The 18,004-nt window shown below is 43.5% G+C and overlaps 1 protein-coding gene across 5 annotated transcripts in view; it reads right to left on the bottom strand.

Moving 5' to 3' along the window:
• The window catches only part of LOC105192090 (uncharacterized), a 49,458-nt gene extending 32,285 nt beyond the window's left edge, over window positions 1-17,173 (bottom strand). Inside the window, exon 1 of one of the 5 annotated variants that reach the window (XM_011155964.3) lies at window positions 16,664-17,173. The gene's annotated coding sequence lies outside the window, so the exon portion shown is untranslated. The other 4 variants (XM_025300556.1, XM_025300559.1, XM_025300558.1 and 1 more) reach the window with 4 other exon arrangements.
• Window positions 17,174-18,004: the final 831 nt, after the last annotated feature.

Here is an 18,004-nt window from a genome sequence, read left to right as displayed (position 1 = left end):
TGCAAAGTGAACCGTGAAGCAGTTTACGGAGACGCCAAATTTCACGCGACAATCGTAGCTACGTACCGACGCAACCGAGTCGAGTCAATTGTCAGTTAGGACGAGTTGATTTAATACGTTCTGTTACATAAGGAGTTTTATAAACATTACGAGCTGTGATAATTAGTAATACTAATTGCATTATAATTTTTACCAAGTTGTATTGCATAAAACATGTATCTTTTAAGTATAATATTTATCTTGTTCGATACACTTGAGTTCTATTGATTATAAGGGAAATTTTCATCTTACGTGTCGCACGACGTATCAATTCCGAGAATCGCGCGTGAGCGACTTTGCCTGAAAAACCAGGAAATCAAATCGTGTCTACTCGCGGATCATATTTGCGCTAGGTTCGAATTCGCCGGGAAAAAAGAGAGGTACAATTCGCAGCGCGAAGCTGGATTTTCTCGGTATTTCATGTCACAAGCTCATTTTCTCGGAATGCATTATTCTCTGCGAATGCAGATTATTCTCTAGCATTTGTTTTACGTCGTGGAAAACCTGCGATACCAAGTAATTCGGTTTTGCGCCACATACCTTAGAAGCGGGCAGATTTCAGCTCAAATCGAATTTCGCGCGATGCACACTAATTAACATGATGTCGATGAGAGCCCAATTAAATATTTCAAAAGGCCGGCGAAATATTTCCTGCAAATACGTATAATATGAAACTCGATCATGGAAAGGCACACGACGCGCACAGGTCCCAAAACGACGAACAAGAAACGTAAAGATATTTTATATTACCAACGGGCGATTTTTTGATTCGCGATGGCACGTCTTGGGACTTTATTTTTTTTTTTAAGACGTGTAAATAATACATAAAATCTCGAATTTTTATTGTCAAATCACCAAATTTTCGGTCGTCGAAAACCATATTCCTAAATTACAGTCTCTTTTATAATTGCAATTTTGTTTAATTTTTCTTTAATTTTCTTTAGTTTTTCATAGCATAAATCTTGCTATATTATCATAATAGAAAAAAAAACAGTAAAAACTTCGCGCGCTGTATGTTATACAAAAAAAGTATATAAAAGAGATCTGTACAAGATATATAGAAAACTACATAAAGGATTCTCCCTATAAATATCTCATTTATAAAACAACAAATCCAATATCGTTAAAATGATATAATATACTGCTGTTTTTAGTTTTATTTTCTATAAGAAAGAGGAATAATACGGAGTTTATATGCTTGGACTGAGTCTAAAAATAATTTATGTAACATGTAAAAACAAGAGAATTGCAGAAGAATGAAATTGAAGTCGTACCTGCGTCACTCCGAAGTGCTACGAAGCGGCACAAGGATATTGCATAGCGCGTGGAGCGAATCGATACCGATAGAATTTCGTTTTATACAATTGTTTGTTAATTGTCATTAGTCGGCACGGTGCGCGTCATTGTCCAAAGTTGGGTTGGCTTGCCTCACGAGCACAATATTGATTGGAGGTGTAAAGATAATACCATAAAAGCTCGCATTGCGTGCTCCTGCGAGATAAGTTACTCGTCCTTCAACGGATTCAATTTCAAGTTTCCTGTCGAGGACAAAGGCGAGCTCAATTCGAAAGGACTGCTGGCGAGGTAATGGCGGCTCTGTCTGTAATTCTATGCATTGTGCGCAACAAGAGAGAGAGAGAGAGAGTGAGAGAGAGAGAGAGAGAGAGAGAGAGAGAGAGAGAGAGAGAGAGAGAGAGAGAGAGAGAGAGAGAGAGAGACAAATCCGAAAATCCCGCCATACAAGTGCGCTGCTCTTTGGAATATAAGCAGATAAGTAAAACACTCGATTTCAACTTGGGCTGCGTGTTTCTTTGACTGGTCCTCTTCACGCTACGCCGATAAAGCGCGCGCGCAAGAGGTGAAGCGGCACGAATTATGGATGAACAATGTCCTGGATGCCGTACAATTGCTCGTCATGCCGTCTGCAATCAGATCGGCGCGGTAAAATCGCACATTCATCAGCATATGTCTACTCCCTGGTGCAATACGAATGCAAAGCGAAAAAAAGAAAAGGGAAAAAAAGAAAAATGCCACATGCGCTTTGACACTTGGACGTAACGTGCGATCTGTGTTTAATTACGAGGGTAGTCCCAGAAGTACCTGACTTGACATATAGATAGCGGTTGTTGTTTGAAAAGAATGACTATGGTAGAAAGTACCAACCTTATAAAGCTTAAGTTTGAAGTTTGACGACGCTACGTTGTTTAGTATTTATTTGGTAGCCATCAATAGTAAACGCTCTCAGTAAATTTGTAAACATGGAAAAAATTGGTCATCGTTATGTGATACAATACTTTCATTTGAAAGGCCTCAGTCCAACCAACATCAAAGCGGAGCTAGATTCTACTCTGGGGGAGTCTGCTCCTTCGTTTACAACAGTAAAATATTGAGTGGCAGAGTTTAAACGAGGTCGTACGAGCTGCCAAGACGAACATCGCAGTGATCGACCAAATGAGGTGACTACGCCAGAAATGGCGAAGAAAATCCACCAAATGGTATTGGATGACCGTCGACTGAAAGTGCGCGAGTTAGCAGACATGGTAGACACTTCAGAAAGTGCTGTACATCGCATATTGACTGAAAATTTGGACATGAGAAAGCTGAGTGCGCAAGATGGGTGCCGCGATTGGAACAAAAACAGCGTCGTGAGGATGTTTCAATCGAGTGTTTGGCGAAGTTTCGCAGCAGTAAAGCCGATTCATAACCATGGATGAAACATGGGTCCATCACTTCATACCTAAAACGAAGGAACAGTCAAAACAATGGACCAAGGTGGCTTGATGGCTATTTTGAGGAGCTCGACGATTCCCACTATAAACAGGATATCGAAGCTATTGAACATCGCTGGGAAAAGTGTATTGAGCTATGAGGAGACTATGTAGAGAAATAAAGATATTTTTTCCCAAATTTTTTGTGTTTTCTTTGTTAGGTCAGGTACTTCTGGGACTACCCTCGTACATTTTTATTTATCCGACTTCTACTGTGTGTGTGTGTGTATGTGTGTGATGGCACGCGGCTGCATAATTTCACATCGTAATCACACCGACACCGCAATAAAATCCTTCGTCGGCATGTTCGTGTCTGCTCTTCGATATGACGCGCGTGACAAAGTAAGACAAACGTCACGCTCCATCGACGTACTTTGACGTGCACGCAATGCGATCCATACATTTTTATCTTCAGTTTCATTTATTCGAGTCTCTCCGCGAGCATGCGTGCCCGCGCGAGCAACGTCCTGCTGCTGCCTTTTCCGTCTGTCTCATTCTCTTTTTCTCTCTCGCATGGAAAATCAAATAATTCATAATCCACTTACGAAAGAGAGTGCATTTTAGCGTACATTGTATCATGCTAAAATGCTCCCCGCTAAAATCGGAAGGCTCGGTTGCGCGGCGAGTGCGATACGCTCAATTAGCAGCGGCAATTGAAAGCGGCCGGTAAAATTTTAGTTGGACATCCATTACGTGACTCATTACGTGAAAATCAAATCAGCCGTTTTATTTTTTATTAACTGCATCACGTAAATTGCATGATGACGCGAATTTACATGGACAATTCTTTTCATCGCGCGACTACGAATTTACGTAATATTATTCCCTTTTCACAGAAGCTCTTTTCAGGAGCTCTCTTTTTTTTGCAAATTTCTTTCAAATTACACATTCCTCTCGGTACCGAGAATCCCCTCGCCTCCCCTTATACAATTTTAATCCGTCTAGAGGACATTTTACCTCGACGTCGCTTAAAAATATCGAAATCAATTCCCCGCCGTGATTCGCATCGCGTCCGTTATCGAGCGGCTCTTGTGTAAACGTAAAGAATATTCCAAGAATATTCCAGGATGTATCCAAAGAGAGCTCGCTATTATCACGAAGGGAAACAATGGGAAGGCTGGTTGGCTGGCTGACTGGCTGGTGCCCGGGAGGCTCGTCGAGGGTATCCGCTGCGTCAGAAAACGGTTTACCCGAAAATCGAATACAAGGGTGGGCTTTTCTCGGACGTGATGGTTTTATCGGGGAACTTTTCGGTAGTACGGCGTGCAAACGCAATTTGCCGCCGGTAATTTTATGACGTTACGTGCGCGGAGTACGGCGCGAGAGGTACGAAATGCGAAGCGCTGCGCTCTACCTGTGCCTGTGCCTGCCTGTGCAGGGTTACACGCGTCGCATTTGATGCGTTCCACGGCGAAAACTATGCGCCAAACGCGAGGCGGGGACATAGCGCCAAGTACGAAAGTACGAACGATGCGACAATTCGCTGCAAAGATTAACACGAAAGGCCGGAAGTCCGGGCACCTCGATCGATGTCGACGCAGCGCCTGCGACTTCGCGTTCGAACGTTTCGAAGAAATTGCTCTTGCCTTGACGAGACAAGAGAAGGAAATGTTCTTATCACGGAAATGTTCGGAAGCGAATCTCATTATTTTCGAAGACTATTCGCAGTCCCGACAGAAAATGGACACGGCGAGTGGAGATTCTGTTATGGTTATTTTAATAACGATCGATTCTTCGGTAAATTTGGAACCGATTGTTTTCCACGAATGAGAATGTCGAGAAATTGCTGATGCTTTGGAGCTAGAAACAATCATATTTTGCAAACTGAACTGTTGACGTGACAAATTGATGGCGAGAAATTGGATTCTCGAATTGGAGGAGAAGAAAAGATGAAGGTTGAGTTTAGTGTAGAATGAAACCTCTGAAAAATTATCGCGAATCAGGAACTCTTCCCCTCAACGTCGGACCGCGCTAAGAAAAGATTAATTCTAAATTCGTCGGTACATGTATTATGAAGACTAAGGTCGCGAGTGTAGCGGAACAATCTGTACATTTTTATCCGTATCGTGGTTTTAGACTCTTGGTTTTAGACGAATAATTTCAAACCATATAGGAATTCCGATGTTATAAGCACTTCGCTGTGCGCATCGACCCTCCGCCCTCCCCCCCTCCTGGCCCTGGTTGGTTTGCCCGACAAGACGCAAGAGAAAATGCGATATAAAGTCGTATAAATCGATATTATTATAAGCCGCCTCTGTAGCTCGAAGCTCACCAAAACCCCATTCATTGCGAAGCTGCGCCAAGACATTCAAAATACGTCAAAGTATCCTCCTTTGTGCCGAAGACGAAGTCTTGCGCTTGCCTAGCGCATAGTTGCAAGACAGACTGATACGATGTGACTTTGTAGTTTCTCTTTCAAGCGTGCTCGAACAGGTCCGGTTCTTACGGAAAATGTCCGACAACTAAGTACGTTTAGCGCAACACGTTTTCCACCGAGCAAGCTTATATCGCCAGATCCTTCGAAGTGAAGCCAAGTCGGCAAATTCGGCAGGAAAATAACGTGCATGAATTCATCCGGGATCTGCACTCCTGTTTCTAGGATTAGCTTCAAAATTGCTCATGCTTTATGCAAAAGCGCCATTGAACAAAATATTATCCATTTTAATCACTGAATTATTAGTGGCTTCAAATTTTCAATTGAATTATTGAATTTCTCTTTCTTTCATTATTAATCAGCTGTATGCGCAACGTAATCGTTAAATTTAATGGTCGACATGAAAATTTCAATTAGAAACAGTCAGTTTGAGACAGAAATAGCAAATTCAAAATCCGTTAAATTCTCTTCCCCTCTTCTCTCGATACCCCTTGATTTTCGTACTATTTTTGTATCAACAAGCGTGTTGCAGTTCCATCGATTTTTTTTTTAATATTACTTTTTATACACACAGGATGTTCTTTTCTACAGAGGATTTTTTGGAAACGAAAAAGTTGTAAGAATTAGTCAAATTAAACTGAGAAGAAAAGTTATGTACCGTTTTGCAAATAAGTTAACGCAAATTTTCAAGTCATCAATTAAAAGAGCTCCTAGATACGGCCATTTTCAATCATCAATGACTTAATAACTATTGCGATTTTTGCAAAATGGTATTTGACTTTTCTCCTCAGTTTGATCTGATTAATCTTCACAATTTCTCATTTCCAAAAGATCCCGGACACCCTGTATATGCATGATGCACATGTATGTATACGTATACGCAAACAAAGGTAATATATCCGGGACTGACGTAGGTATCACACTTCATACATATACGTCAAATGTCAGACGAAATTGGACAACGCTTAATGGTAATTACGAGATGCTAGGTTTGCCGGGGCATAATGAGGTCTTCTAAATTAGTTGTATATCTATAGCAATAATCATGCAACGCTACCTGTCGATAATGCTTCTGCGATCGGACCTACTCATGACGCAGATAAAGCATCGGCTTTAAGATATAGACAATACCGAGGAAATAACGTAATTACTAATCAGTACACATTATTGTATACAGGGTATGCCATTTTAATCGTGCACCCCGATTAACACAGCAGAGAGTGGTCGGATAAGAAAACGTTTTAGATAAAAGTTGTTTGGATCGAAGGAGGCATAAAACACCGATATCATTGTTGAATGGCGCTACTTTCGAGATGTTCACTGATCATTATTTTTTTCTATCAATTAATATAGAAAAATTTTTGTTTAAACCATTTTTTGATTTGTTTAATATTTTTTTAGATACTGCACGCCTGTTGCTTGAATTAGCTTCAAAACGTCATGCTTTATACAAAAGTGCTATTGAACAAAATATTATCCATTTTAACCACTGCATTATTAATGGCTTTTTCCAATTGAATTATTGAATTTCTCTTTCTTTCATTTACTAATTAACTGTATGGTCAACCTAATCGTTAAATATTTTTTTAAGATATTTAAGGAAAACTTGGAAGTTTTTCCAAGATTTGAGTTACAATATTTTTCGGTAACTATTTGTTGGAAGAAAATGATATTAAACTTTTTTACCTGGCTTTTTAACCTTTGGGAATTTCAAAATCACCAAGTTGACAAAAGTTAGGGCATTATTATAACAGTATATTCTTGAGACCAAATAGAGTAAAAAGGTCTAGTATCATTAAATATTTACCGAGATATCGTAAGCTAAATCTTGAAAAAGTTACCAAGTTATATAAGATAAAAAATTGGAGTTTTCATTTAAGAAAAGTTATGATCAGTGAATATCTCGAAAATGGCACCATTTATAGAGAAAATTATATTACTCTCTCTCTCTCTCTTTCTCTCTCTCTCTCTCTCTCTCTCTCTCTCTCTCTCTCTGTCTTATGTCCTTCTTTAAACCAAACAACTTTTATTTGAAACAGTTTTTCATCCGACCAATTAAAATGGGACACCCTGTGTAACCATCAATAATCAGACGACTAATTTGCTGAATAACGGATATTTACCCAAATATCGAGATCCCAAATATACACTAATTAACAAACATAAACCCACCCCTTAATAATCCATCGTAAATAAATGTCAATTGTAATATAGAACTTCGTGTCTCGTAATCAGAAAAAATCGCAAAACCCTATTAAATGATTACTTAGTGTTCACGTTTATAAATATGTTTGTATAATTAGAAAGCGTCTATCGTAAAACGCGATACCGCGATAGTGACGGTTGGTATCTACATCGCGTTTGTCGAATTTCAGCGAATTAAAAAAAAAATGCCATAAATCAGAGAAGAATAAGAGAGAGAGAGAGAGAGAGAGAAAGAGAGGGAGAACAAACAACAGAAAAAAGAGAAAGAAAATCAAACGGAGCAATTTTTGCCGAATTAAAAACCTCGCAAAATTTTTAGGCCTCCCAACAACGGCCCAACGGCTACCGCCGAGCAATAAAACGCACCTGCTGGTAACGTCCGCATTATCGATTGTAGTGTAGTAGCGTAATACGCGAAAGCTTCACTCGCTCGCTATTTATATACGGCCATCGTGTATAGGTATAGGTAACGAACGAAATTTCCATAGCCGGCAGCAGCAGCAACGGAGAAAAATCATTGCGCGCGCGGTCGCGACGTGCACTTTTATAGCCAGCCAGCGCCCACGTGTACCATCGTGCACGTGTCACACATTCGGTCAATCCCACCATTCTCTTCAGCCGAGGACTTCGCGTCGATCGTTCTCTCTCGCCGATTCTCTCTCCACCTGTATGCCTCTTTGTTACCGCGCAACATTTCATTTCGCCGAGTATCGGCATGCATCCCGCTTCTTCCCCCCCTACCCTCCCACGCCCAGGTTCGCGAGAGAAGCGCCGCGCACAGGTATTGTTCCCTACGCTGTTAGGAGGATCCAGAAACAAGCGGGTATAAAAAAATAATAACGTCATCTCCGCACCGTGCGCGCGTTCTCGGGGGGCGTCTTCGGCCCTCAGCCCTCTGCATTGCGCGCGAGTAGTTTCGCGTGAAGCGACGCAAGCGAACGCGAAGAATTTCGATGCGGCAGCCCATCGAGCCGCTCGGCCGTTCACTTTGTATTTTCGCATGCGATCGCACAAAGGATTTCCATTCGCGGTTAATTCGCATCTGGCGAATCTCTCTTTCTCCTTCTCTCTCTCTCTCTTCTTCTCTCTCTCTCTCTCTCTCCCTCACCCTCCCTCCCGCTCACTCTCTCGTCGCACCGTTGCTACCGGCGTTGGAAATGGAAATTTATAGTCTTTTCTATCCGGTGGAAAAATAGGCCGCTGCTTATTGGACCGGACACTAGAGAAATCCGATGTAACGACTCGCGGACACTCGGGCTATCGAAATGTGCGAATCTGGCTTTTTGCCGAAAAAAAGAAAAAAGGAAACAAAAGAGGGAACATGGAATAAAAAATTGCAGCAGCTCGGACACAATCTTATACCGCATTGGGCGGCATTTGGGCATTTATAACGGGTTTTACGCGCGAAATATTGTCCGTCATCGCGGATGATTCCATTTCACGACTCGCATCTCTGCTTGTAGATTTTTCAGATTTCTCACATGAGGTTCGCGAAGTACGATTTTGTCATTAGCCGGACGGCGGTGGCAAATCTTGCGAATTTTATTACGTTGCTTTCGCATCGCGATTTGAAGGGCGAAATCGAAGCGGGAGCGCTCTATTTAGTGCTCACAGAGCCGACAGTTCGAAGACAGTCTCGCGCGACAGAGTGTAATGGTCGATAACGAGTGAACGACAACTGAAACCACATGTAATTTACACGCGAAACCGCACGCGCGTTGAGTGAATCCGCATAGGGACGAGCATACTGTCGAGAGGATTTCTGGATTGGCTGCAGCGATGAGATAATGTCGTAACCGTTCTTGCCGCTGCAATCGCTGTGACTGCATTGCGAGTCGCTATAATGCGACAGCTATCGTTTCGCGCAGCTGAAAATTGACGTATGCGAGATCCAAAAGCTGCAGGGGATCCTGCGCGAGTCGATAGCACGACGAGGAGCACGCGCCGGTTCGAGTTACGCGCAAGATCTATTCGCGTAAGATTCGCCTCTCTCCCTTCCGCCCGATCCGACTAACAGATTAGCTATTGAGAGAAGGAAAGTTTGTTTCGCGCAACCTCCAAAGTCTCGAATCGGCCTCCGGCATCCATACCGCGAGCTGGGTTCATATCGTGCGGGGAGTTCCTCCCCTTTTCTCATAAACCGCGACATTCTTCGCTCGTGTTTCATCGAACTTGAGGTTTCGTGCACTTTCGATGATTAGCTGCAGTGACCATTAGAGGCACGCGAATTTAATTAAAAGTGGACACACACATAATTTTGATTCTCATTAAAGAAGGAACACGTAGCACGCCTACTTTTCTTCGATTTACTGGCGCAAGATTAAAACTGGGTCGAGAGCACTGGGTAGGTTGCCGTCGGGTCCGATCGTCGGGTTTAATTAACTATACATTAGCGATCATAGCGATTATAGCCCTCTGTAATACACACGGTGGGACCAAACCTGATTGCCACTAATTGGAGGTGGCGATCGCTTATTTTCAAGAAAATTAATTGTTAAAAAAGGAGGAGAGGATTCATATGAATATGAATAAAAAAGCGCATATCTAATAAAAAAGAATTATATAGAAGGTCGAAATTGGCAATTTAGCCCTTAAAGGCTACCGTGAGTGAAATTTCACCCTATATGAATTTTGTTTCGTTTGTTGTTCTTATTAAGTGTTAAATTATGCGCTGCAAACAAGAACTTCTCTCTACCTTTCACCCAATGTTCACTGATAATAATGAAACATTTAATTGCATTTGTTTGACTTTTCTTATTTCTAAAATTAAAAGATATATATCGGGATGAGAATTCAGCCATTTTCTTTGCAGTTTTCAAGGTAGTTCTCAAGGTTCAAGAACCATGTACATGTAACAGTGCTGAAATTGCGAAACTGTTAGGATATACTCGTAACATCTCGCAATAATGCTAATATCTTGTGAGAATATTTTCAGAGGAACGTTTTTCTCTCTTTACCCGTGGCTCTTTGCGTAAAGCGTAAAGCGTTCGCGCGAGCGCGCGTTCGTAAAGACAGAATGGAAGATGAAAGAGGAGGGATATTGAATTCGCCGTATTGTTAATATACGTCGATTGCAATTTGCAATCCTGTGAGTATCTTTGGAAATTATTAGCCGTGCACCAACGACAATGCTCGCGGACAAGTCGATCAATGATAGACGGACATAAGATAGCCCTGGGACTGCAAAAGAGAAAAGGGAGAAGAAAAGAAACATGATACGCGTACACGAGGGAGAACACAATGCGGAGCTTCAGCGGAGTTTCGTTCAGTCCGCGACGGGCGCGAAACGTTGTGTTGTACATCGCGCGCATTTGCGTTCGCATGAACACCTGCTTCTTCTGAAAAGTGTCGTATTTTTCGTAATCTATTTTTTATCGCGCAAAACGAAACGTGCTCCATATTCTACTGCGGAATTTCGCCGCTGACACACACACACACACACACACACGTACACGCACGGTCAAGTTTAACGCCAAGTCGGACGGCTCGATATCGCTTATAGACAGCGGAGTTTAATCCGCGTCTGTCATGCGTGTTTCAGGCACGATGGCGGTGATTTAGATCGACTGTCCGGCTTTAAAGTAAATTCTCGATACTCGATTTCGCGTGAACGAGGCTACGTTGCGCCGCGCACCGGTTTGATATCACCGTTACGTTTCCGACGACGCTATTTCGTACCGATAGGCATACGAGCGGCGATCCCACTAGCGCGCTCAGATGGATTATATATGCGAGACCGATAGCGAGTCTCACGCGTGTTTTACACCATCCTCTTCCCCCCTCTCCTCATCTGCGTCTTGCGTTTTGCATCGATTTATTCGAACTTACGTTCGGTCCCGCGAACGCGCTTTTATTCTCTCCTTTGCGAAGAAACCAGTTCGCGTGCGAGATTTAGTAGGTGCATTCGCCTCGAGAACAATATTAAATAAAAGTATGCAAAAAGGAAAATATATACATACAGGGTGCTAAATTTCAAACGTAACAGGTAAAAAATCTCGAAAACTGTGAAAGATATTAAAGAAAGCTAAAACACATGTTCCATGACTCCGAAGGGGAAAGAGAATGATGGCATTATCAGTTTTTTATTCGGAGGGCATTTTCAAGGTCAGTTGAAGGTCAACTTAATTTTTCTAAATAGAAAGCCCAATTTTTTTTATTATATCTTCTTTTTCCATCAATTAATTTTAACAACTTTTTGTCTTTTTCCACCAATTGCTCTTTCTCCACCAATTAATTTTTACAACTTTGTTTCCGACAAAAGTTGTTAAAATTAATTGCTAGAAAAGGAAGATATAATAAAAAATTGGGCTTTCTATTTTAAAAAATTAAGTCGACCTTCAACTGACCTTGAAAATGCCCTCCAAATAAAAAACTGATAATGCCATTCTCTTCCCCCTTCGAAATCGTAGAACACGTGTTTTAGCTTTTTTAATATCTTTCATAGTTTTTGAGATTTTGACCTGTTGCGATTACCTGTTACGTTTGAAATTTAGCACCCTGTATATATATATATATATATATACATATAACGCTTCGTTTTTTCTTCGCAGGTTAAAGTTGGGCGATTTTGCAACGTAATGTGTTTCTCAAAACGTTTACATCCTCCAGCGGCTCTAATGACTTTCGCATCGGCCGACATCGCATCCCTCGCGTCAAATTGGATTCCTTTCAGCGGCAGCTGCAGTCGTATGACCTGCACGCTTTTCTTCAAATGGGACTTTGCGCAAAGAAAGGGCCGCTCGTGCTCCGTAATTCTCCGGCTCCCGTATGTACGTTGCAATCTCGCGGAAATACACAGAGTTTAGTGCACCTTGTTTGTTTGCTCGATGATACACGAGCTATAAAGTCGTTTGATTGCAAAGAAGAACGCGATTCGCTTTATGCGGCAGTTCGCGCTGCAACATAGACGAAAGCAGTCACTTTGCCGCATCGTTCGTTAGCGCGACCTTCTTAATAAAAACTTCTCAATTCCGTCTTTGCGACCTTGGCTTCAGAGAGGCTTTCGGAAAAGGTTAATCTTTGATTAAAGAAAACTCTAGTACGAGCCTGGCAGCTGCTTGCGATTTTATCGATCGTTCAGAACGCTTCTTTCTCCGTACAGCATATAGACCATTGCACTCCGCATAAAAAGAAAAACCACTAAAAAAGAAACACTCATCTAAAAAGTTTCTTTGTATCTCCAATAATCCCGAGATACAAGCACAAGAAGAATGAAACTTTGCGGGATAGTTTCGCCCTCTGAGCTTGCATCTTGCTTGATAAAAAAGAGGTACATATCTTTTTTTTTAATTTGGTCACTCTGGAAATATGTCAAGTTTCATCAAGATTGGAGATGCGAATATCTCGCAGATATTCCATTTGTCTGGTTAAAAGAGAGATATGAAATACTGTTTGTTAAACTTTAACGAATCATGTACGGAGAAAGAAAACGTTTAAAATCTAAAAATCAGACTTCATCAGTGTTCCACGCTTTTTTCTCTCTCTCTCTCTCTCTCTCTCTCTCTCTCTCTCTCTTTTACGCTGCATTTTACGCCCAGATATTACCCGATTCGCCGGATTTCCTTTACACGCTCGTCTCGTCGCGCGCGACGTCGCTCCCATCTTTAATCCGTGCCTCTCGTTTTCCAGACGGGACATTAAATGATCACTTTCATTAATTAGTGCGACGTGAGAGCGACTCCGGCGCGACGTAAGTTTGTGTTCGGCGACCAATATTAAAAAAGTCGCAGTTTTTATGAGAATCTTGCATATACGTCAATGTGTCAAAGTGAGACTCGTAGCTCTCGTTAGACCTCGTTGAGCTGCGTCGCACGATTATCAGCGATAAGCTACAAATAAAACGAACAAAAAGCTTGTTTTTAGTAGCGCACGACACTGTACTTTTCACGGGGAAGAAAACTCGCCAAGTGATCGAACTTGAGCGTTCAATGAGTTATTTCTTGGACGCTTCGTCACGTGTTGGCACGAGGTGAACTTCGCGCCGGTCGCGGATCGGTGGATCTTGGATACTTTGCACAAGTATATAGAAGCGAGCGTGAATCAAGCATGAAGAGGTGAATATTTACAAGCAGAAATGGAAGCAATATGTGTATACTAAAAAAGATATTACACATTCCGAATGCCGAAATAATGTACATTTCATATTTGGTGGAACTCAAGAACTGCAGAATCCGATGCATCCGTAGCGTTTCACATGTTATTAAAAAAATTCTCCCGACCGCTTGTTTTATTGAACCTTTTGTTATTAATAACTTTTTCAGTACACAATATGCGCCCGTTAAAAACTTCCGAAGGTTGCGCGGAGTAACAACCTTGGCAGCGTGTGTGCAGGTTAAGGTCACGGGTGACCTGTCCTTTCAACATGCGTAATCACCGCGGAAAAAAGAAAGAACACTTTAGTGGGTTAAAAATGAGCGGCTGAAGAAAGGAACGTGTCTAAGCATTTTCAAACTAATCTCTCGCGAAGAGAGCGAGTGCGCCCTCCATTTTGCGGCATTTAATTTTAGCCATTTCTCTCGAAACCAATTTTTCCAGTAAACCCAAGGACTGACGCATCGTATTAAACGCGCGCTATATATATCGGAAAATTCTACGTCGATTATCTCTCTCTCTCTCTCTCTCTCTCTCTCTCTCTCTCTCTCTCTCTCTCTCTCTCTCTCTCTTTCTCTCTCTCTCTTTCTCTCTCTGTCTCTCTTTTAAAATCATTTAGGTCACGCCTCGATAGCGAAGCTAGAGCACTCATGATGACGAGGTATAGACTGCAAAGCACAAACGACCCTTCAACTCGAACATTCGTCGATCCGCTCGACACGCGTGTGCGAGGCAGACGTGTAAAATAAATAAAAAGGTAAAAGAAGAAAAAAAAAACGCGACGTCGAAATACTGAAATCGGCTTTGCAGCAAATTCGATGGCGTTTGAGATCTAACGGATATATCGAGGATACGCTCTCGACTATAATTGCTCTGCATTGAAATTGGATATCGCGACGCGACTTGATGCCATGCGTGCTTGAAACGTATGTTCCTACGAAATGTAGCTTCCGAACCGCGTGCAACAAACGAAAGATCGCGGCAACTGGTAACCCGAGTGCAAAAGCAAATTACAAACCAGGCTGGTTACTACGCTCATTCATTGAATTGAATTAGAATTTTAATTTTTTAGCTTAATCGTCATACTTATTATCTCTTTCTCTCTCTCTCTCTCTCTCTCTCTCTCTCTTTCGACATTACGTCCGCTCCTGTTAACTTTGATCACATTCTATTCGTTCGTTTTTAACAAGGATACTTTGTACGTGAATTTATTTTACATTAGAGTCTTTGGAAAGAAAGAAATTTTTTACTCAGCGCTGAAGGTGCCGGAGCGTTGCTCAAATAAATGATTTATCTTCCATATTTCCTTTGTCCTGCTCTTCTTATAACACGTTGCGAGTTGCGAGCTACTCCTTTTAAGCAACCTCACCGATAATGGCATTCTTTCCATTAGTAATGAGATAGACGTAACTCCATTGAAATTTCGTAGTAACGGAGATGAATATAACATGTCAAATATATTTGTCGCCGCGATCTTTTTTGCACGCGCGAGAAGGACGGCAATGTCCGGTTATTACGACAGAGATGAAATATAAATTTCTGAAAGAGGGTCCTCAAAAATTCATGGGAAACACGACAAAAATGGTAAACGTGATATTTTTCCAAACGAGTACTCGCAGTCGCGGTAACGAATAATGGTAGGGAAAAACGCGAGTTACCTTTAAGCAGAGAGCTCTCCCAAGCTTGCGTTAGACACAATTGCAATTGCAGAATGATAGAAATTAGTTCGGCTGGTTTTCTGATTAATATATACAGGATGCGACTGGATACGAAATAGGCGGTTAAACTTTAATGGGAGTTTACAGAGAGAAGCTACTTATTCCGAGCGACTTTTGCAGTAAAGTATCCTCGAAACATTATATCGTAAGTAAAAAAGAGAAAAGAAACATTTGCATCTGGGGAGGGAAGAACCCCTCCGCGTGTTCGCACGACATTTTTCATCCTTGAGATGAGCGGAATATTTCTCCCAAGCTCGGATACATATTCTCTGTATGTAAATACAACGTGCTTTTCAATGACCCGGCCCAAATGGGTCGTGTCTACATATTCTCCGTTGTGAAATTTGAAACACGGCCATGGGCTAAAGCGCACGGGGTCGCGCGCGCATAATTATCCGGAAATTATGAAGGAGACCGCGCGCTGAGTAATTGAGAGAGCATAAAAAACCGGAGGAATTCTTATTCGCGTCTCACATCGACGAGGGGAAAAGACGGTGCACTGCCGTTATCGAATTAACGGAGCGTCGGCACGCCGTGATAATTCGCGAGAAATATGCGGCGGTATTTCGCGCGCTATTGCGACGAGAAATAGACAAAACCGAAGTGCGCCGATGACGCACACATTTATGTCGCGTGAGCTCCAATTACCGCAAGAGCGCCAAGATTTCCGTCCACGTTTTTCTCGTTTTTCTCATTTTTTTTCTCTCAATTTTTTTTTGCCCATAAATATCGATCCAATCCACGCTATACCGACGAGCTATAAACTCGGGTATTCCGCAAGACGAGTGTTTATCTTTCGGCTCGCGGCTTCTAAGTTCATTGATCGCGGCGATGAGAATTTTGAACGGAGAATCTGAGATGGAAATAATACTACGTGCGATAAGATAGGCGGAGAGAGCGGGGGGTGCCGAGAGAGGAGAAAGAAGGAGAAAGGGGGTGAGAAAGAGGGAAAAAGAGAGGGAGAGCGAGAGAGAGAGAGAGAGAGAGAGAGAGAGTAAGAGCCACCGGAATGATCTATTTATAAGTTCATCCACGATATATCTAACTGAATCGCTCTATAAGACGTACCGAATTGTACTCGTTTTAAGGGTGAGATGTGTGATATGCGACACACGTCGGCGCCGGACCGACCGAAAGCATTCGCGGACTGATACCGCTGTGACAACAGCTACGTCAAGGAGACGTGACGCTCACCGCTACGTGCCAGGCTTCTTAATTAGCCACTTTTATCGTTAATCAGCCGACACGGCGGAACAAGTGTACGAGGTAGCGTGCTGGAGGGGTGCTAGTCGAGAGACAAAAACAGACAGAGAGAGAGAGAGAGAGAGAGAGAGAGAGAAAAAAAGGGCGAAAGAAGGGGCGGGAAGGGCAGAGCGGTGAAGAGACAGAGGAGAAAGCAGCGTTCACGAGGGTGAAGCGAGCGTCGGTGTATGCGGACGCGATGCAGTCGAATCAGCAGAATACCGCACCTGATCAATTAAGCTGCTAATCACGCCGCAATCACTGGCCACTATCGCCACTACCCATCGGTTGTCCTCCACTATCTCGCATACCGAGAATTCGACCGCGCGTCTTCGTCCACCGGCATCGTCATCTCCCGCCGCCTCTCGTTCTCTCTCCCTGGAGTTCTCTCTCTCTCTCTCTCTCTCTCTCTCCTCTCTCCTCTCTCTGTATCTCTCCTCCTCCTCCTCCTCCTTCTCGTCCTTCTCCTCTCGCGACTCGGCCGTCCGGTCGGATGAACGTGCAAACACCGATGTGTCTTCGTGTTGTCGTCGTAGTCGTCGTCGGATCAGATGCTGCGGAAGACGAAGCGGCCGTCCTCCGTGGCTCGGATCGGTCAGTCGGGATCGCGAGCACCGCGGCGCCGAGGGAGTTTTACGAGCTTGCGCGACCCTCGCACGACTAACCGAGGCCTGGTATCAGGGCTCGCCTGCCACCCTTGCCTCCGCCGTGGCACAGCGAAGAGCGGCGCCACGAGCGCGGGGAGAAACTACCCCGTCGCCAGATTCCCTCTCTCCGCGCCGGGTGTGCGCCACGCGCGCAGGCGGCTGTATCGGGATGGCGCACAGCGTGAAACTTGCAGACCCGTTCAATCGCAACCGCCTGAAAACTCGCCGAGGGATTTTCGTGCGTTTCCTCGAGGCTGACTCGCGCGCGCGCGCGCGGTGAAGAAATCACACCGGCCGGGCCGCGCGACCAAGCGGCCGCGCTTCTCAGACGCTTGATATTTCACGCGTGACATTCCCGCTCGCTTCTGACACTTCTGTCGATATGGCGTTTTCTTCTTGTAACATCTAACGTCCGAGAGAGAGAGAGAGAGAGAGAGAGAGGAGGGGGGGAGTGAGGGGCGAGAGGGAAAAATCCCTCAGCATGATGCGCGTTACGCCCGTGCTACTGTCATGCGATAAATGTCAGACGCAAACGCGGCTCGCTCAGGGAGTGATTTATAAGCCGCTGTGTCGATGTCGCGGCTAATAAGGTGTGATTGCGTGGGGGGTGCGCGGCATCGTTACGCGGCACGTACGCAGGCCGCGGCTATCGCACCAGGCCGGTCTACGATAAATCCCTGCCAAGTCAGGCGTGCCGGTTAGTTCTAGTCTAGTTTCGAAGAGCAGAAGTTAGCTCACGATATGTATATGCGTATACCCTGCCTTGTGTACACGTCGAGACTTGTGATAAAGCACAAACGCGTTATCCCTCCCCAGGAGAGGGAGAGGGAGAAGGAGGGGGAGAGGGAGAGAGAGATGTTTTATCGAGATCATTTTGTCACGATGTTGTTTACCTAACTGTACCTCGCAACACTCGGAGGT

The sequence above is a fragment of the Harpegnathos saltator genome, unplaced genomic scaffold, assembly GCF_003227715.2.
Source record: "Harpegnathos saltator strain DR-91 unplaced genomic scaffold, Hsal_v8.6 scaffold376, whole genome shotgun sequence".
Lineage (NCBI taxonomy): Eukaryota > Metazoa > Arthropoda > Insecta > Hymenoptera > Formicidae > Harpegnathos > Harpegnathos saltator.
This window is presented reverse-complemented; position numbering and strand designations above follow the sequence as displayed.